Source organism: Nycticebus coucang, chromosome 13 (genome assembly GCF_027406575.1).
Source record: "Nycticebus coucang isolate mNycCou1 chromosome 13, mNycCou1.pri, whole genome shotgun sequence".
NCBI lineage: Eukaryota > Metazoa > Chordata > Mammalia > Primates > Lorisidae > Nycticebus > Nycticebus coucang.
In genome coordinates this window covers 93,773,883-93,790,668 of record NC_069792.1, presented here as the reverse complement: position 1 = coordinate 93,790,668, position 16,786 = coordinate 93,773,883, and the positions used below count along the sequence as shown (strand labels likewise).

General features: G+C 44.7%; 1 long non-coding RNA gene across 1 annotated transcript; it reads left to right on the top strand.

The window, feature by feature from the left end:
* Positions 1-8,275: 8,275 nt before the first annotated feature.
* LOC128563271 (uncharacterized) lies at positions 8,276-12,316 on the top strand. Its single transcript, XR_008373772.1, has 3 exons — positions 8,276-8,347; positions 11,274-11,338; positions 11,740-12,316. It is a non-coding gene; the product is annotated as an uncharacterized LOC128563271 (long non-coding RNA).
* Positions 12,317-16,786: the final 4,470 nt, after the last annotated feature.

Sequence of the window (16,786 nt, the reverse complement as noted above, 5' to 3'; positions counted from 1 at the left end):
GTAACTAGGAAAGCCTGAAATCTTCACTCTTAGGGAAAAAGTCTCTTTCAGGTACTCACTCCATTATAGCCACTGAGGGATAATCCAGCTGTCCCACTGAACAGAAGACAACAAAGGCCCCAGAGAAAAAGTGGCCATGGTCGACAAGTTCACCCTGCTGCCATTTCTTTCCACCGAGACCCTCCAAGCTCATGCCCAGTTGTGGAAACAAATTAAACTTAATCCAGAAAGAAATTTATGAGGTGATCCAGGGATGGTCAGGAACCTGGGGTCTTAGGCCACATGTGGCCTTCTAGATCCTTGAGTGGACCTTTTGAATAAATACAAATTTTACAGAACTAATCTTTTTATGCAGGGCGTGGCAGAGAAACACAGAGCTTTTCTTGCCTGCTTTGGTGCTCAGAAAAGAACAATCAAATCAGAAGGCCACGGTTTCCCACCCCTGACAGACCTGAGTACTCTCCCAGCCACCGACTGTGACACTGGGGACCCACTCACCTTCTGAACTTGCTTTCTCACCTGCAATTGGATGTGGTAATACCTCCCTTACAGAATGATTGCAAGGATTTAACAAAATGCAATGTGGATAAAGTGCTTCACCAGGGACCCAGCACAGAAAAAGCACCTCAGATCGAGGCACCATTATTGTGTGGTTGATGCCAAGTCAGGCACCAAGAAGCTTGGAGGGGAAAAATGGGTGTTACCTATCCTTTCATGAGATTTATGATAAAAGTATCAGATTTATAGATGAAGAAGAATACTTAAGGACAAGGATCAAGGAAGGTAAATTAAGTGACAAATTTATGAGCCAGTGAGTAAAATATATTTCAGAAGAAACAAGAAGGGAAAAAATGTACAAGGTTGATTTCCAAGTGACATCAAGTAGACATTTAACATCCTTTTATTTTCTCATTAAAAATTTCCCTTGAGTGTTGGATATCAGATGTTTTCTCAGGTAATTGTCAGAGCAGTTCAGCCAGGCTGGGGAAGACAGTGCCTTTGTCCAGCTTGGGGTACACAGCTCAGAACAACAAAGAGATGTGCCCACGCAATGCAGTTAAGACACTTTCAGTTTTTTTAATGACAAAAAATGTTTATTGGTATCTTTTCATTCTTATGGGATTTTTTTACCCCTTGAGGTGAAATTCACGTAACATTAAAGCTATTTGAAAGTGTACAATTCGGGCGGCGCCTGTGGCTCAGTGAGCAGGGCGCCGGCCCCATATACCGAGGGTGGCGGGTTCAAACCCAGCCCCTGCCAACCTGCAACAAAAAAATAGCCGGGCGTTGTGGCGGGCGCCTGTGGTCTCAGCTGCTCCGGAGGCTGAGGCAGGAGAATCGCCTAGGCCCAGGAGTTGGAGGTTGCTGTGAGCTGTGTGAGGCCACGGCACTCTACCGAGGGCAATAAAGTGAAACTCTGTCTCTACCAAAAAAAAAAAAGAAAGAAAAGAAAAGTGTACAATTCTATGGCATTTGGTACACTCATAATGTTGTACAACTACCAGTCTGTCTAGTGCTGAAACATCTTCATCACTCCCAGAATAAAACTGTGCACCCACTAAGCAGTGACTCCCCATCTTCTCCCCGAGACCCCTTGGCTACAGCAATCTGTGTGCCGTCTCTGTGAGCAGTGAACAATGCTGCCATCAACACCAGTGTGCGTGGGTGTGTCTGAGAAGACGTGTAGGAGTGAAATTGTTGGGTCGTATGATAACTTTGTCAGTTTTTTTAAAGAACTGACAAACCATCCATTTTCCACTGTGGCCACACCATTGTACATTTCTACCAGCAGCGGACCAGGGCTCTAATTTCTCCAGATTCGCGCCAACACTTGCTATCTCCGGGTGCCTGCGTGTGCGCGCATGCGCATATCCATCCACGTGGATGTGAAGGGCCATGTGGTTGCTCATAGCAACCTCAAACTCTTGGGCTTAAGCGATTCTCTTGCCTCAGCCTCCCGAGTAGCTGGGACTACAGGCACCTGCCACAACGCCCTGCTATTTGGGGGCTGGAGTTGTCATTGTTGTTTAGCAGGCCTGGGCGGGGCTCAAACCCGCCAGCCTCGGTGTATGTGGCTGGCGCCCTACTTACTGCACTATGGGCGCCAAGCCCCTTTGCCCATTTTTAATTGTTTTATTGTTTTGTCTTTTTATTATTAAATTATAGGAGTTCTTTGTATATTTTGAATACTAGACCTTTATCAGATATAAAATTTACAGATATTTTCTTTTATTCTGAGGGTTTTTTTTTTTTTTTTTACTTTCTTAATAATGTCTTTTGGTACACAAAAGTTTTTCATCTTGTTGAAGTCCAGTGTCTGTGCTTCTTTTTTTTGCTTGTGCCTTTGCTATCTTCAGGGCTGACGTTTAAACGCTGGCCCACCAGCAGCAGATAGAGGTAGCTCCTGGGATAACCCAGTAGCCATTGATGGGGCCTTGTGGAGCTCACGCTTTACGTTGCTGAGCCAGGCAATGGGGTCATATGAGGGATGAGGGCTCTGGTGCCAGTGGCTGTGAGCAGAGTCCCAAGTGAGTGCTGGGGGCTCCTGCCACTCTTTCTCCTCTCTCTGCTGAGGAGAGGTTTCCACACCAGCTGCTTCTGGAGGCTGTGCAGGAGGAGCTTGATAAACCCTAGAGGGCAGATAAAGGCGTGGACACCTTGCACATGGTCTAGAGAACCTTGCTACTCAAAGTATGGTCTACCGGCCAGCTGCAGTGCCTGCGGTAGGAGCTGGTTAGACGTGCAGGTGGGCTCACACAAAACCACCTGAATGAAAAACTGACCATTAACAAGACCCCTGGGTGACTGGTATACATGGGACAGTTTAGGAAACATTCATCTGTGGGGTATGAGTTCAGACTTTCAAAAATGATTTTTACTGTTAGAAATAAATATAATGATAACAGTAATCATCAAAATTGAGCTCAGCATTCTGATCCAATCACAGATTGCTGCACATTTTAAAAAATATCATCTGAAAGGAAAAGCTTATAAACTGCATTGCTTATCAGCCACCAGCTGACCTCAGCACCTCTGGCAGGACAAAATGTTCTGCTTGCCCAGAGATCAGTGTTATATTTCTGGTGGTGTATTTATTTAGTTACCGTTTCTGACATATATTATGCAAGCCCTCTCTTCTTTCTGCTGTCACTGGTTTATGTGATTTTTCTGACTTACCTTTATCCTCCACCACAGGGAGGCTTATGCAAAAACCCAGTGGCCTCTCCCCCACAGTCCTCTCTCTCCAGCAGTGACCTTGGCTCCCTGCTCATTCCACAGGTGGGACATCTGTGTGCCACCTCCGAGTCTCTAGGCATCTTTGGGATTCAGCACTAGTTTAGTCCTTGTCACCTTCTATTCTTGGATGATTTTCTGGACTTAACGAAGGCTGGTCCTTTTCGGACCACTTTTCCCAACTTTGCTGGGTTTGGAGACTTATAATGGAGAAGAGACGCCTGATTCAGAGTTAGGGCAGAAAATGTGAAGCAGAATATTCTCCCCATATCCAAGATGTGCAATAGGGTGGGCCAGCAGATAGATGAGGACCAAGCATGAGGTGGGCTCTGCCTCTTCTTAGCTAGGTGGTGGCATTGGGTAAATTACTCACCCACTCCAAGCCTCACTAAACTCATCCACAAAGTGTTGCCAACCTCTGTGGGTTAAATTATAAAATGCAGGAAAAATACTGGACCCCACATCTGTTATGAACTGAATGGTCATATCCTCTCCAAATCCACCCCCCACGAGATGGTATTAGGTGGTGGGGCCTCCGGAGGTGATGAGGTCATCCAGGTGGAGCCCCTGCGAATGAAATTAGTGCCCTCAGAAAAGGAGACCTGGAGAGCTTTCCTACTTCTCCCACCTTTCGAGGACACAAGGACAAGATATCTGCCTATAAACCAGGAAGCAGGTCATCTCCAGACACTGACTCTACCAGCACCTTGATCTCAGACCTCCCAGTCTTCAGAAGTGTGAGAAATAGATGTTTATTGTTTAAGCCACCCAGTTGTGGTAGTCCAAGATAACCAAGCAATGCCTGTCACATACAGTACTCAGTAGGAGGGAGATTGTGTTTTGATTGGAGAGAAAATGATTCAGGTATGGAGTCCACAAAAGCCATGTATCTCCCAATTCTTAAAACAAAATAAAAAACACTTTAGCATGTTTTCCTCCATAAAACTGAATAAAGGATAACTGAAAAAAAAATAAAAAGGTAAATAACTCCTTCAGACACTTAACACAATTTCTTGTATATGGTTGGCAAATAGTATCCCACTAGCTAAATCCATCCATGGCATATGTTTCTATTTTTTATGCCCTACAAACTAAGAAGGAATACTTAAAGAATTATTGTTAAAGAATAATTAATGCACATATATATGTGTAAAGTAGCCCATATGTGGTCAATGAATCCTAAAATGTTACTTTCCCTTTGTAATTTTTGCTCACCCTGGATTAGAGAATAATCCTCAGAATAGCCCGCCTCCATTGCACACACACAAGCTGGGTAGCTTTCATGTTTAGTCTTTGCAATAACCCAGCAAGATACCTGTCATTTTTCCATTTTACAGATGAGGCCTCAGAAAGCATAAATAACTTGACCAGGTCACAAAGCTCAGGACTGAATTGAGCACCACTGCTGTAAACAGATTACTTTATTGTGGGTCTTCTCACTTGATTTGACAAAAAGTCAAAACCCATAAAGAAAAATGTATAAATGCCAAGTTCTACTCAATACACTGAGGCAGATCCAAGCCTGCAGCCTTGTCAGGGAGGCTAAAGTCAGGTGGGTCTGGAGTGAAAACGATCTGGGTCAGTGCAGGAGTGAAGAACAGAGGGAAGACCCGGGAGGCTGCAAGCCAGGGGGTGCTGTCATGTGGGGCCAGCCTCTGGTTCGGATGCTTGCCAAGACAAATGGGACGTGTGGGGCGGGTTTCATGTATTTCTTTCTCAACTTCATTCACCTCAACGCAATGACCATAGCGGCATCTCACCCAGGCGTAGCATGGTGCCAGGTGCTATGAGAATACGAAGATGAGTAAGACCTACTTCCCCTGCAGGGTCAGGCTGGTGGGTGGGGAACGGGCTGCAGAAATCAGATCCATGCACAAAAACCTGCAGTTTAAATGCAAAAGAGGAAGCGTAGGTGGGTCCTTTGGTGTCTCCTTTTTTCCTTTTCTTCCTCCTTCTCTTTGTCCCTTCCTTCCTTTTTCCTTCTCTTCCTGTCTCCCTCCACTTTCATCCTTCATCTCACTGATATTTTCTGAGCCTGATATTCTGCACTTGGTATACAAGAAAACACAAACAAGCAGCAGTCCCATTCTCCAGCCTCCCTAGCCTGTGAGACCGTGGGGAGCAACATGGAGCCAAACTCCGCGAGGGCACAGAAGAGGCGAGGGCGGGCACCGGGGCAAGCTGGAGCAGCTGGCAGATGGGACCCCCAGCAGAGCTTGTCGGGTACAGTCAAGGAGCCTTTACCCACAAGGTTCCATTTGCTCTGTATCTTAAAGTGGCACAGTCAGAGCAAGGGCTCAAAAAATTATAAATGTACTATGGCCACTACCAGCTTTGTGTAGGACCACAAAGATATTTCTGCTGACTACACAAAGGCGGTGATGAGGAAGGGCTGGACTCCAATCCATGCTCTATGGCCAAATCGTGTGCCCTGGTGCAGCACTAACCTGCCCAGAGCAAGAGGGACTTTTCTTTTCTGCAATGGGCTGTAGCTTCTCAAGCCATGCACCGGCAACCCGTCCTGCTCAGCAGGTGTACCTCTTCCTAAATGCACAGGGACCCATAGAAGTCAGCAATGCCCTGAGCCCCTGCCTAAGTCTCCAAAGAGGGAGCCAGACCTGTGGGGTCTGGAGAAATAGGCATTTTTCACCTTTAAGACACCTTTGTCTTGTCAAAGAGGAATCTGAGGCTTAGGAGGCGAACAGACTTGCTCAAGACCACAAGGGTGTTACTGGCACAACTCAGACGACATGACATGTTACTGATCCACCCTCAGCCACAGCAGCCTTCCCTTTAGGCCCTGCAGCCTCTGAGGGTATTTCTAGAAATGCAGGAAATCAGACAAGGAGAGCTGGGTCCAGGGTTCTTTCCCCAGCTTCACAAACTGTGGCTGGGTCACAGGATGCTGGTCTGTCATCAAAACTTCTTGGAAATTGGAACTCAAATTCCCTGGGATAGGGAGTTTCTCAAGTTCTGCCCACACGGCCATCACATTGTTTATGACCATATTCAACACATGCCCAGTGAGAATAACAAGAGCAGCAAGAGCAGCCATCAGTTGGGGGAAATTTACTAGTCAACCTCTGTAAGTTTGAAGCTGAAAGAAGAGAGAGTGGATGGGAAGTGGGGGGAGAAAGGGAAGAAGAGAGACACTTGCATAAGGAATTCCTATGGCGGAACAGGCTGGGGTGCTGCGAATGTCAGATCACGTGATCAAAGTGGCATTTTTGTGCCCAGTGGCATATGCGTATGAAAATGTACGGAGCTCACCACTTAAGAGTCCAGCATGCTACACAAAGGTCACTATGAAAGTTTTGAGACAGACTGTGCTATGGTCCATTAATTCATTTCCAAGCAACACAGTCAACAACATCCTTTCTGATTCGCCATCCAAATCACAACTTGCTCAGCTTATTGGTGTTGCTGGGGGGGAGGGGCTTCCTTTGTTTCCATCCACATGTACTTTACATTTTTTGGTTTTTATGTACCTCACAGCTTTTGTAACAACCCAGGTATAAGTCATAGCAGATACAGGGAGCTTGGGCCCTGCTGGGTGCTTTTCCACCACAGGCCATTTTCATACGTTGTCTGATCCCATCCTCGCCGCACTCTTGATGGGAAAGCCACACTGGCAATATGACAGATGGTAAGTGGGGAATGATGCAGGTTTACAGACGGGGCATATCAGCTCTGCCTCGTCCACGCCACTCAGACTGTCTCCCAGAAACTCCACTTCTTCCCTGAAATTGGCTCCTATTAAGTTAGATTTCGTGGGCTCTTCTGCCAATAGTGGGTCACAGTGGAGCAGGGGCATGTCCCTCTGTGACCCCCAACCGCCGCTCCCCGCAGAGCAGTCCCATCCTGCTCATTGGTGTGGACACTATTGTCTGCCCACGAATCCGACAGCAGGCTGGCCGTCAGAGCAGCAGGGGGCATAGCATCAGGGAGCATCCGTGTCCCACTTCTCTGTGCCCCAGCCAAGAGCAGCAGGAGCCTGTGAAGATGGGGAGGGTTTGCTTTCTGCTCCTGCTCCGTGTGAAACGTTTCCTGGCAGACTTTGGTTAAGCGCTCGTAAACCTATTTAAGAGCCCTAGCCGGGAAGAGGGGGCGGGTCCAGGGTTTCCATGCTACTTGAAATAAGATAGCTCACTGTTAGACCTGGAAAACTGCTGGTGTGTGTGTATGAGAGAGAGAGACAAAGAAAGAGAGAGAGAGAGAGATATGACTACAGAAACCAAACACCCCAAACCTCTTCTACCTACCTTAGAGCCTATTTGCTTTTTCTGCTGATCTGTTCATCTGAGCAAAGGACATAGAGAAACGCGTATTCATTAAAAAGGCTCCTCGAGTGGCTAATTTGTGCAGGGCTTTGGAAGAACTGGCATGATAAGCCTGGAAATTAGGGCAGGGCAGTATATTCTTCATAAGCCTCAGCCTGGCCTTTACCCACTTCAGCCTCATTAGTGATGTGGACGAAATGTTTGTTGAACTGAACTGAACACAGAAAAGAAAAAGAAAATTCCTCCTCGGGTGGCACCTGTGGCTCAAAGGAGTAGGGCGCTGGCCCCGTATACTGGAGGTGGCGAGTTCAAACCCAGCCCCGGTCAAAAAAAAAAATCCTCCTCAACTGTGTTATCCTGGAGATCACTCCGGGTGCACACAGATCTAACCAAGTCAAACCCCAAGTCACCAAGTACTTATTATGGCTCAGAACATACTATTTTCGGTTGTGTCCTGTTTTATTTAACAGGCATTTAGTTATTAAGTTCCTTTTATGTTAGAAACCGTGCTAGGCTCTGGGGTAGTTACTAAGAAATAAAATCAGAAGCCTTGACCTCAAACAACTCTGGGAATGGACACCCAACTCTGGTAAATATAACAGTGTGCTTCCTCTGGAGACAACGTGCCAAGTGCCGAGAAGCATCTTGGCTGGAGGCAGGCAGATAATGTTGCAAACTAATCTCAGTTGAAGTTCAGGAGTTCAGAAGAGGGAAGGGAAGAAAACAGGCATTCACAAAACTTCCCTGCTCTCCCGGCACTGAGCTAGGGTTATCTACACACTGCCTAGTTGCTCCTCCCCAGACCATCGGAAGGGGTTTTCGTCCTTTTACAGGTAAAGACACGGAAGCTCAGACAGGTGAAGATAACTTGTTCAAGGTCATAGAACTAAAATGCAGCAGATTGGTTTTTTTGAATTGTAATTTTCCTGACCCAGGAGAGGAGGACAGGATAGAAGTGGGTGGAGGGGCTGGGAAGCCTGGCTGGGTAGCACATCCAGCCAGGATGTGCAAAGGATGTGCAAAGAGCTTGCACTTTATCCTGTAGGCAAGATCGTGTGTGTGTATGAGAGAGAGAGACAGAGAGAGAGAGAGAGAGAGAGATGACTACAGAAACCAAACACCCCAAACCTCTTCTACCTACCTTAGAGCCTATTTGCTTTTTCTGCTGATCTGTTCATCTGAGCAAAGGACATAGAGAAACGCGTTAGAGTTTGGGTTGTAGTGAGTGTTCAAGAGCATGTGGAGAAGTCTGACTGAGAACTCCAGAACAGATGTCCGATCTGTGATCTCAATTTCACTTCCTATCAGCTGTGTGACAGGGGGCAAGTAACTGAATTTCTCTGAGCGTCATTTTACTCATCTGTAAAATAGAGATATCCATGACAAATGCTCTCCTAGGGTTGTTGGAGGGCAGATTGCATGAATTGTACATGTTGCCCCATATTGGGGAATGTCTGGAATATAAAAATTACCTATAAAATCTAACCATTTTGATGGGTAGATAGCACCTAGCATGGTCTCTCGTAACTATGAGGTACTGAATAAATGATCATTATAATATATTTTACCCAATATTACCAGATATCTTAAATGCTTAGTTAACCTACTTCATAATAAGGCAAAGAACAGGTGTGTTTGTCATCTATTGATAGCATTTTGAAGCAGAGAAATTCATTTATAAAGTGAGTATAAAACCTTTGTCAACAGCTCAGGTATTAGGGGAAAAGGGGAAGTGACTTTCTTGACTCACCGTGGGCTTAAACTTCCAGCGTGGGGCAGGGCTACAAGGGACTGACCAGCCACTTAGACACCCAGATGAAGTTTGTCATTTAGCGTCCTTCAGCAGCTGGCTTGCAGTTAGTCAAAAATTTCTTACCCTGAAGTACCACTGGAAAAGTATCCCAATGTCCCTGAGACAGCTAAGTTTTCTTTGGTCTCTACCATGAACTTGTGTCATTTTGGATATGTTCCTTTCCTGTTGATGACCTGATTTGATCCATGTAATATCCATAGTTCAAAAATGGTAAAATGATACCCATTAAGAGACTCACCCAAGTTACAGACAATTAGCCTAAGGATAAAGTTGGATTGAGAAAAATACACCAGACTGAAATTCCTGGTCAGAGCTAGAGGTCAAGAGGACTCCACGCTATGCAGGACAGGTGTACCGGACACCGTCCATCTCAGGGGGCCCCCACTCTGCACAGCTTCTCCAGCCTACACCCAGGGCCACTTGTCCACCACAGCTGCTGCTGCCCCACTCAGCTCTGCATGGGCTCAGCCCCTCCCACTGTGATAACCTGCTCCGGGGGTCAGTCTCTCTGTGGCTTCCAAGGTGGGGGATTCTGTAGCCTAGCCATAACTAGACATAAGAGCCTGGGCAATGCAGAGGAGTTAAAGCCATGGGGAAAACCTTGAGCTGATGGAAGCAGGAACCAGTGGGCACATTCTTCTCCTTCCTCCCTACATCTATCTGCCCCTCTGTCCCTGGATGTGGTGGTGGCTCCTAAGCATCTTGGAAGACAGACCCGGGACATAGAGCCAGCTGAGGGATGGCCAGCTGAGTAACACAACCTGTGATCTGTCCCCTCTTCCCCTGCCTGACTCCCCTTTTCTCTCCCTCCAGCCTCCCTGGGATCTTCTCCCTAGTAATGAAGCAGCACATAGATTACCATTAGCTTCTGCTTTCCCAGAAAGCCAGGTGAGACAGATTCTAAGAGACATGAACTTCTCCTCTCCTTAGTACTAATTGGAAGGGCTAAGAGGAGAGAGGAAAGAGGAGAGAAAGAACAAGAGAGGAGATTGTCTGTAGGTGGATATTAAAGAGGCAGGACGAATATTACCAGAGCTGAGAGCAGTTCAGTGCAGACTTCAAACCCACAGCCTGGGTTTGCATCCTTAATATCTACAAGCCTGTAACTAAAACACAGATAATAGTAGCCCTAAACGTCACAGGGCTTCTGGAAATATTAAATGTGCTAATATTTGTGAAACATCTAGAACAATGTTCAGCATGTTGTAAGCGTTATCTGGCTTTATGAAACGTACAAATCAACACCTGCCTCTCCCCTAAGTTTATATGCAGAACCCTGAGGAAGTCAGTGAGTTTCTCTGGGCCACAATTTCTTCAGCAATAAGATGGAAGATTTGAATTAATAACCTTCAAGTATCTGATCAATTATGACTCTTGATATAGTTAGGAGATCCTCATGAATCCAGCACCTGTGTGGCTCAGGAATAGTTTTAAAGTCTTATACAAATGGTCTCGGGATTTATTACAGTATGCCATAACAAACCCTCATGGGAACACTGTGAGGTTGTGGTTGAGTTCCCCTGTATTTTGCAGATGAAGGAAAAAAGGCTCAGAGACTCGAGGTGCCTTGTCCAAAGTTGCAGAGTGAATTGCCAGGTGAGGACTAACCTAGATCAGGTTGAGCCCTGCCCTGCAGAACAGGCTTGTTCTACAGCCCACAGACAAAGGAGAGCTGCGGGTTTCTAAGCTTTGGCATGGAAAGGAGAACAGTAAGGCTGGTTGCACTCTTGGCAGTTTGTAGATCATTGAATGGGCACCCCTCTGCGTGCTTGATGGATGATAGGAAAAAGGGTGACAATTGCTAACGGGTCTGGGCAGATGTGTGAGATGGGGTGGATTAATATTTGTGCTATGACATAAGGCTCCAAATGAAGACTGAAACACAAACTTGGGAGGGAAAATACCTTTTGGATTAGAATTCACGTGTCTGTTTCTCCACCTGCCAGATGGCATGTTAAACCTGGCACGTGGTGGACACAGCCCAGGACTCCATGTGGCTTCCCCAACGATGGTGTGTAAATAGTTTTTTTTACTTAGCTTCTTTTTCTTTTTGCAAGATGCTGTGTGTTATTATAAAATACTTCATGTTTTATTAAAGGAACAATTGCATAAAATAAATAATATGTCGTTGCTCCTTGTTCACAGAGAAGAACAGCAACGGGGGAATTTCAGAGCCCCTGACTTGCGCAGTAGGTTTAGAGGGGAAGAGTCTGTAAGGTCACCGGTGGGGGAGCTGAGGAGGAGAACCGGGCATCCGCGATCCCATCTTCCTGATTTGGGTCTCATTTCTGTGACATCCTAACACATCTCTCCAGTCCAAGCTAAAGGCATTTGCTGGGAGTCGTTTTGACATTGTCATACTGTCCCCAGAGAGTGGCACTGACATGCTTTCTGTTCACCCTGTTATCACAGGACCAGACATGTTGCTCACAGGTATCAGAATCATTTCATCTTGACCCCAAACCTGGATGTCGAAAGATTTCAAGTAACATGTTTCTGCTTTCAGGGAACCCTGAGCAACCCCACCTGGTTGGTGAGTGGAACATCAAAGTCCACCTGTTCGGCTGAGATCACCTTTTCCTATAAAGTCACAATGGTCTTGCACTCAGAGAAATATGCAAGCACAGGAGTGGATGGATTTTCTGTTCTATTAAACCATGTTCTTTTTGAGCATCTTCTTATGTCACTCACATTAGGCATTGGTCACCCAGCTATTAAAAAGGAAGGCAATCTGTGCCATAATGAAACACTTGTTTAAGAGGTGATGCAAATTGTAGGTAAATAACGAAAAAACAAAAGCAATGGACGAGGCTAGAGTCCAATAACAAGTCCTCTGAAACATAATTTTCTCTCCCCATTTTCCCATTTTTCACTAAAGACATTTCACGAAAGCCAGTAGTACCAGTTTATTTGTAAAATAAATTTTAGCCTCATTATACTTGCCCTGATTATTTGCATAAAGTGTAACAAGAATAGTTATTGGCCATATTGAGGGTATTTTTTTTAAATTGGCTTTACTGAAACTTTTTCCATAAGTAATCTCAGGTTATACCTAAAAACTTCTGCTCCATTCTTTTAAAACCTGTGTACCTCATTGAATAATTGAAAAAATAAAAAAAAAAAAAAAGAAGAGAAGCAGAAATTGTCACTAAGAGGCTGGGAAAATGCTGTAACAGCCAGGGTTAGGGGGGAACCACAGCAGAGAGGAAGGTGTGGTCTGGGAAAAACCACATTTAGTAAATATTCAGGGCCATCAGCTCCCTGTCACGGACCAGGCTGGCCATCTGTTGTCAGGGAGGTCAAATCTGATCGGTGCAAAAATGGGTTACGTAAAAGGTGCAGTGGGCAACAGAGGAAGCAAGGACTGTATCTAGGGAAGACAGCCTGTGAGCTGAGGCTTGGGAACAAGAGGGCATTGCAAGCCTATGGAGGCATAAAGGGCTGGGCATGGTGGCTCACACCTGTAATCCTAGCATTCTGGGAGGCCAAGGCGGGTAGATTGCTTGAGCTCAGGAGTTGAAGAGCAGCCTGAGCCAAAGTGAGACCTTGTCTCAAAAAGTTAGCCAGGGGCATGAGCCCAGAACTGCCAGGCAAGCAAACAGCCCACAGAATGGGAGAAGATATTTGCTGGTTATGTCTCTGACAAAGGTTTAATAACCAGAATCCACAGAGAACTCAAACGCATTAGTAAGAAAAGAACAAGAGATACCATCACAGGCTGGGCAAGGGACTTGAAAAGAAACTTCTCCGAAGAATACAGGCGAGCGGCCTTCAGACATATGAAAAAATGCTCATCATCTTTAATCATCAGAGAAATGCAAATCAAAACTACTTTGAGATATCATCTAACTCCAGTGAGACTAGCCTATATCACAAAATCTCAAGACCAGAGATGTTGGCGTGGATGTGGAGAAAAGGGAACACTTTTGCACTGCTGGTGGGAATGCAAATTAATACATTCCTTTTGGAAAGATATGTGGAAAACACTTAGAGATCTAAAAATAGATCTGCCATTCAATTCTGTAATTCTTCTGCTGGGCATATACCCAGAAGACCAAAAATCACAACATAACAAAGATATTTATACCAGAATCTTTATTGCAGCCCTATTCATAATTGCTAAGTCATGGAAAAAACCCAAGTGCCCATCAACCCACGAATGGATTAACAAATTATGGTATATGTACACCATGGAATACTATGCAGCCTTGAAGAAAGATGGAGACTTTACCTCTTTCATGTTTACATGGATGGAGCTGGAACATATTCTTCTCAGTAAAGTGTCTCAAGAATGGAAGAAAAAAATCCAATGTATTCACCCCTACTATGAAACTAACTTAGGACCTTCACATGAAAGCTATAACCAAGTTACAACCTAAGAACAGGGGGAAGGGGGAAAGTGTGGGGAGTGAGGGGGGAGGTGGGTAGAGGGAAGGGGATTGAAAGGACCACACCTGTGGTGCATCTTACAAGGGTACATGTGAGGCTTGGCAAATGTGGAATGTAAATGTCTTGGTAAAGTAACTAAGAAAATGCCAGGAGGGCTATGTCAACTAATGAGATGAAAATATGTCAAATATTCTATGAAACAAGCGTATAGTGCCCCATGATCATATTGATGTACACAGCTATGATTTAATAAAAAAAAAATTACATGAATAGAAACCAGAATATAAAAATAACTTTGCAAACTCTAAAGTGATACATGAATATTTATCATTATTGTTTTTTAATAAAGCAATTTGTTTGTAACTATTAAAAAAAAAAGTTAGCCAGATGTTGTGGTGGGCGCCTGTAGTTCCAGCTACTCTGGAGGCTGAGGTAAGAGAATCGCTTGAGCCCAAGAGTTTGACGTTGCTGTGAGCTATGGCACCACAGCACTCTACCAAGGGTGACAAAGTGAGACTCTGTCTCAAAATAAGTAAGTGCATAAATAAATAAATTTTCCCAGGTGGAAAACACTGTAATAAAGAAGTTGTGTTTAACATTGCAAAGAAGTTTCATGATAAACTTGGGAGTTACAAGCCTAACACTTCTGGCCAGAACAAATTTGTGAGTTATCAGCCTAAGACTTCTGGCCAGAACAAATTTGTGAGTTATCAGCCTAAGACTTCTGGCCAGAGCACAGGGTCGGAGATGCAAAAACAATTTTTTTTCATCCTAGTTAGGCATATTTAGTCTTTTTTTTTTTTTTTTTTTTTTTTGTAGAAATGGAGTCTCACTTTATCGCCCTGGGTAGAGTGCTGTGGCATCACACACAGCTCACAGCAACCTCCAGCTCCTGGGCTTAGGCGATTCTCTTGCCTCAGCCTCCCAAGCAGCTGGGACTACAGGTGCCCGCCACAACGCCCGGCTATTTTTTTGTTGCAGTTGGGCCAGGGCCAGGTTTGAACCTGCCACCCTCAGTATATGGGGCTGACACCCTACCCACTAAACCACAGGCGCCGCCCACATATTTAGTTTCTTTCTAGTTTTTATGGCAATAAGAAACCACAAGTCCACACTTTACAGACTAGATGGCCTTTTCCACCATTGGCCCTGATCTAGCAGTCAAACCCCTTTTACCCTGCAGCACAGATCCCCAAATACCAGTTCCCCTCAGCACGTCTGTTCCCAGGCTAGAGACTATATCTACAGCATGTTTTTCAGTTAGCAAACTAGGAGTAGCTTGAGGAATAAGATATACGCAGCAATATCATGGGCAGTAGGAAGTGTCCTTAAAGACAAAGGGCATGCTCTCATCTCTCTTCCCAAATGTTTGGAATACAGACTTGATGGCTGGAGCTGGAGCAGCTGACTTGGACTATAAGGTAAACTTGGGGATGGATGATATTTCTTTATTATTTACTACCATGGGACAATAGGGTAGATGGAGCCTAGGTCCCTGACACTGTTGAATGACATACTAGCCTTGTATACAAAGACTCATAAAAGAGAGGAGTTAACTGCTACCTGATTAAGCCCCTGATATTTTTCATTTTCTATCAGAAAACCTAAATCCTAACACCTGAAGACACTACCACAAGATTAGCATAGATGAAATTCTAAACACTTACCCCCTTTCCACAGGATTCTTCCAGTTAGCTATTTTTCTGTTTGATAAAATTCAACCTCTCCCCGTATCTGGCTCTAGATCGAAGTCCTTTGAGACCCCAGTGATTTAAACACTTCCTAATTGACACTCAATATTAGCAGTAAGATAGCACATATCCTAAAACTGAGGCCATAGCTCCTGATATAAATTCAAGTAGATTTAGCTGCCTCCAGAATCACTAAATGCAGATCATTAAATTCATGAAACTTACATTATTTTATATTTTTTATGAGTTTGCAGTTCAAACTGTGTAAGTCAATATCAACATATTTGGTGACTCAAAAGCGAGTATCCAATGTACTCGATAACTAATACGCAGCCAGTAGATGATCTAATACACACCCATATAAGAAAGAGAAAAACTTGGGCGGCGCCTGTGGCTCAGTGAGTAGGGCGCCAGCCCCATATACCGAGGGTTACGGGTTCAAGCCCGGCCCTGGCCAAACTGCAACAAAAAAATAGCCGGGCGTTGTGGCGGGTGCCTGTAGTCCCAGCTACTCGGGAGGCTGAGGCAAGAGAATCGTCTAAGCCCAAGAGCTGGAGGTTGCTGTGAGCTGTGTGATGCCACAGCACTCTACCGAGGGCGACAAAGTGAGACTCTGTCTCTACAAAAAAAAAAAAAGAAAGAAAGAGAAAAACTTGATTCAATTCAGGATGGGGGAAAGGGGAAGGAAGGTAGGAGAAGAGGGGAGGGGGAGGGGACTGTACTTACCTAAGGGACACAGTGTAAGGGTATACGCGGCACACCTTCTGAGTGGGGGATACAACTATGACACGGACCCTTTCTAACAAACACAAACATTATAACCTAATCATGTGTACCCTCACATTAATCTGAAATTTTAAAAAAATTGGTGATCAGATATGTATACCAAAAGCAAAAACTAATTTCCTGAGCACTTACTCTGGGCACGGCCTGTTTAGTACATTGCCTTATGTAACCTTCATAGTAGTCCTAGCAGGTTCATCCTATCACTATCCCCATTTCAGAGACCAGAAGGCTGAAGCTAAACATCTTGCCCAAGTTTGCCAAAGCATCTCCAGTCTGTAAGTCACTAAGTGCAAGAAGTCCTCCCTCTCATGTCTGCGTTCCCTGGATTAACTATCAAAGAAAAAGAAAAGAAAACAGGTTTGCAGGTTTAATCTTAAGGAAAGTTATTAAACTTCCAAAAAGCCATAAACTATTTTTGGTCTTCTTTTACATTTCTCAACAACATATATAGATATTATCTTCATTCTTTTTAAATGTGGAGATTGTATATCCAAAATTGGAATACATATGCTTAGTTTCAAATGGGAAAAAGTAATCTGTTCTCCTTTGCAAAAGCAAAACAGAAATAAAAAGAACAAAATGTTAAGGCCCCC